This window comes from Coenobita brevimanus, chromosome 71, assembly GCF_032717465.1.
Source record: "Coenobita brevimanus isolate Jiangsu-jjx chromosome 71, ASM3271746v2, whole genome shotgun sequence".
Lineage (NCBI taxonomy): Eukaryota > Metazoa > Arthropoda > Malacostraca > Decapoda > Coenobitidae > Coenobita > Coenobita brevimanus.
The window spans coordinates 40,514,445-40,519,444 of NC_137024.1; the positions used below are offsets into that span (position 1 = coordinate 40,514,445).

General features: G+C 42.7%; 1 protein-coding gene across 1 annotated transcript in view; it reads right to left on the reverse strand.

Annotated features, from left to right (window-relative positions):
- Window positions 1–5,000, reverse strand: part of Rab14 (RAS oncogene family member Rab14) — a 512,826-nt gene that overhangs the window by 359,030 nt on the left and 148,796 nt on the right. The window lies entirely within an intron of this gene.

Genomic DNA, 5,000 nt, shown 5'->3' on the forward strand with positions numbered 1-5,000 from the left:
AGATCTTCATACCGCCAGCTACTTTCCTTCCTTGTGTCACTCTACTTTCCACTTCTTTTGTACATTTTCCCCTCTTTTCTCTCACTGTACCCAGGTATTTGAACTCTCTCACCAGTTTCTGTCTCTCTCCATTCACTGTAACATCACACTGGGAGTCACCTTCTCCCACCAATAATCATCACGTTACTCTTAAAATTTACTCTCAAGGCACGACGCACTCAGACATTTTCATGCTCTGATCTACCAAGTTCTTGTCCAGTATTTGCAAGTAGTACTGCATCATCATCATACAACAAATTTGAGATATTCCATCCATCATCATTCATTTCCAACGCCATCCTTCTCTCCATTACTCGTGTTTTTACTTCTCTCATCACCCCATCCATATATATATATATATATATATATATATTGAACAGCCATGGGGACATCACACAACTTTGTCGCACGCCCACACTGATTGTGAACCATTCACTTACCTGCCCATTTTCCTCTACACATGTCTCATTACCATCATAAAATATCCTGACGGCACCTAGCGGCTTACTATCTACACAGTACATGTGCAAAACCTTCCACAGTCCTTCTCTGTCTACTTTGTTGTATGTTTTTTCCAGATCCATGAATGCCATAAACACCTTATAGTCCTTCTCACAAGCCTTCTTCACTATCTATCTTACTGCAAATATGTGATCCACACATCCTCTGCCACTCCTAAAGCCACCCTGTTCATCACTCACTAGGTCTTCTGATATCTCTTTTACTTTCTCTATAACAGTTCTTCCGTATACCTTCCCTACAATACTCAGTAAACTTATGCCACGATAATTCTTGCACTCATTTCGCTCACCTTTATTTTTGTACAGGGGAGCATAATTATATTTCCACAAAAATATCATAAACTAGAAATCAAAAATTTTATTCCGAAATGATTGTTCAGAAGTAGTAATAACGAAAGTGCACAGAAAAAAGATGGAAAAAACACAGAAGTAAGACAGCATCAGGATGGGAGGAGATTTGGAGACCTATACCCATTACTACATTCCACACTTCAGTCACAAACTTGTAGCTGGTGGAATGTAGTAATGGGAATAGGTCTCTAAATCTCCTCCCATCCTGAATGCTCTCTTGTTTCTGTGTTTTTCCATCTCTTGTCTGTGCACTTTTGTCATTCCTACTTCTTAACAATAATTTTGGAAGAAAATTTTTGTTTTCTAGTACTCAATTAAAGTCGGTGACTGGTGGCAGTCTCCTCGTAACCAGTTTCCAGTGACTGGGTTGCGACGCGGGTAAGTGAAAAGGTCGCGGAGAGCATGAAAAAGGCTGCTGAGTATGATAATAGATGGCTGGCCTTATATTGTGATTTTATGGAGATTGATGACAGGAGTAGGAACGACCACCAGTAATTTATCCCCTTCGCTATTAGGACATGGTGCTGAGAGGAGCGTCCTCGGTCAGTGGCACTAATATAACTGGCCGGCTTCGAGGTCTGGTTAAACAAACGCCTCTCAACTCTCAGTCCTCCGAGAGGAGGATACAAAACTGGAGGAAGAGGGCAACTTCTTCATCACCAGACATCGCACACACACAAAAAGCGCCAATAGGTAAGAGCAAAATGAAATATGACGTCCTTGGGCTGAAATGATATGTGTGTAACAGTTCTTCACTACAGAAAATTGAAGAACGTATTGGATTTGTGAACTAATGAACGGACAGAGGATTTGAAATGGAGAACACTGATGATATGAACAAAGTACCGACGAGTTGTGGCTTAAAGAGGAGGCTGGAGTTGCAAACTGAAGAACACACAGAACTTGTGAACTGAAGAACAGCAGATAAGAAATAAAGAACAGACGGGAGATGTGGAATAATGAACGCATAGAACTTGTGAACTGAAGAACAGGCAGATGTGAAATAAAGAATAGACGGGAGATGTGAACTATAAAACAAACAGGAAGTGTAAATTTATTGACAGACAGAACGTGTGAACTGAAGAAGATAAATGGAGTTGTAAGGTGAAGTACATCACAGGTGTTGTGAAATGAACGGACAGGGATGAACTGAAGAGAAGACTGAAGAACATACTAGACTTTTAGCTGGAGAAAAGACAGGACTTGTGAACTGGAAATACACACACACACACACACACACACAGATCAGGTCTTGTGTATATTACCCTGCTGAACAACGATGCATGAAACTGATGCAGAAGGATGAGGACAAAAGGAGAAATGAGAGAGAGAGAGAGAGAGAGAGAGAAATGGAGTTCCCCCGAGCTAAGCCCTGTATTGGACTATATAGCCCCGCTAGGGTTACAAGAGGGAGCTACCCCTCCCGGCACGGCAGCCCGGGCGAGGCTCGAACTTGCAATCCCCCGATCACAAGTCCAGCGCGCTACCACTGTGCTACCGCGCCCCCCAGAGAGAGAGAGAGAGAGAGAATGGACAGTGGGGAGTGAGAATGGAAGGAAGAAGAGAGAGACAGCAAGAGAATGTGAGAAATTGAGAGGGAGTGAGATACTAAGTTAATGAGGAAACGAGAGAGAAAGTGAAATAGAGAGGGGGAAGTGAGATAGTTAGAGGGAGTGAGAAAGTGAGAAACGGCAAGCATTAATGAGGAAGTGAAAAAGGAAAAATTGTGAGGGGGAAATTAAGCAGTGAGAGAGAGTGAGAAAGTGAGTGAGGGCAAGTTAATGAGGGAGTGAGAGAGAAAGTGAGATAGTGAGGGGGAGTGAGGCAGTGAGAGAGTAAGAAAATAAGTGACGGAAAGAGTTAATGAGAAAGTGAGAGGGAAAGTGAGATGGTGAGGGGTGGAATAAGAGAGAACGAAATGGTGTAAGAGATTATGGGAGGAAGTAAGAGAGAGAGAGAGAGAGAGAGAGAGAGAGAGAGAGAGAGAGAGAGAAAGACCGGGGAAGGGAGAGATAATGAGAAAGGCATCTTTATTTACTGACCTACAAAACATGAAGGAGAGGGTATAACAAGTGAACTTTGGGCAATTGAGACCCTTAGAGGTGGACCCAATTCTCTCTCTCTCTCTCTCTCTCTCTCTCTCTCTCTCTCTCACTCTCTCTCTATGTATGTGTGTGTGTGTGTGTGTGTGTGTGTGTGTGTGTGTGTGTGTGTGTATTGTTCTTCGATTTTCTTCCTTTCATCTTTCTCCCCCACGCTTTTTCCTCTCCTTCTCCCTTGATCTATCTTTCTTATATTCTTCACTTTTTACTTCACTTCATATCCCTTCATCTTCCTTTTGTTCTTTTTCTTTTTTATTTTTTTTAATTTTTTTAATCCCTATCCACCCCGACCCACCCTCCATCACCCACGTACACTCTTAGTTTAGCTCGCTCTGCCACTCCGGTGATTTTTTTTAACCCATTTTTTTTTTTTTTTTGCTCGCCTTCTGTGGATGGAGAGATTACCGTTATTTAAAACAAAACTCCTTTAATGTGTTGTGATATTATAATGGCGTGAAGTGTTCAGTTGGAAGATCTATACTCATTTAGGCTACCTGTACTGAATTTGTGCTTATAGTTGTTGTTGAGTTGGCGTTCAGGAAACATTGCCTTTTGTCTGAAGAGAACAGTTTAGGACAGAGGATCAAGATCGGGATGAAGCTGTCATATCCCCACAATAAGTACAGGCTAGTGCTGGAGATGCCATCATGTGGCGGCACCGATAGAACCAGGCGGTGGAGCTGCCCAGTTATGCAAGCTTCCCTTAATCCCTTCCCTATCCACCGAAACAAAGATGGTACGCTAAGAGAGTAGGCCTTTTCAGCCTGCAGTCCACTGGCTTCACGTTCAGGTGAGCCTGTGGTTGCAGTTACTACCATTATTACTGTTGTTGCTGTTGTTGTTGTTGCTGCTGCCTACAAATTGAACATGTGAGAAAAAGTGCTCCAAACACCATTAACCTTTTCACTGTGGCGAGATATTTTTCTGTGTCGTTCGTGCTACAGAGTGGCTTTTTTTTCTTTCAGTCCAGGAATGATCCCGCGAAGTGAAAGGTGTTACTCATAATACCAGGTCAGCTGTTGAACCCACCCATTTCCCCAGAACTGATCAGACTCAAGGCGAACCCACCATTTAGGTGTGGAGTTTGGGAACCGAGCCGCCCCGAGGCCACATAACCCACCCCACCACAACAACCAGAGTCGAATTAATAAATCATTTGGACCTCATCTGGTCAGCCTATTAGGCCTTTTTCGACTGGTTGGCTTATCAGGAATTACGAAAGAGAGGAGAAAGTTTGTGGATTATTCGGAAAAACATACACTGTGGTGCCAACAGAGCTGATCAGCGAGGAAGATGTTCAAATGGTTTGGTATGATAACAGTGGAAAGTTCATGGTCATATGCAAAAGTCCGTAAAATAAGATATAGGGAACTGGTGATTCAGGGAGCAAAAGACTCTGTACAGCGAGGCAAGACTCAGTGAAACTGTGGCCCCTTGTTCTAGACTGAGCAAGTGAGCAATGTTTTGTTTATCGAGAAGGTGAGTAGGGAAGGAGGAAGTAGAAAGAGGAGCAGTTCTCCTGAAAGATCCTGGCAATAAGGCAAGGAGGGATATAAGGATAGTCCTCCTCCACGATTCTTGCTTCATAATGTTTTTGGTACATGGCTTACGTGGAGGTTCATGTCTTTCTTCCTACTTTGAAACAAAACTTATGGATTTTTAGAAATGAGTGATATGCTTAATTCCACCACACTGGCACCTTACCGCCCGCTTAATCTGCCAGAGTCCACGGAACACCCTGTATGATGCAACTCAAAAGCTTACCAGAGCTGATTGTTGTGTGTGTTATGGCTTATCAGGAATGACGTAAATCATAGTAGTACAACGTAACAAGCATTACTGTGATACTGTCCGTGGTAAGAGACCGCCACTGAATATTAGGTAATCCTAATCTGTGTTTCAAAACTTCACTAATTTCATTTCCTGATCATTGCCGATCACAGATTTAGGTTCCTTTTCATTCACGATTACAATTGTGTGTTTCTAT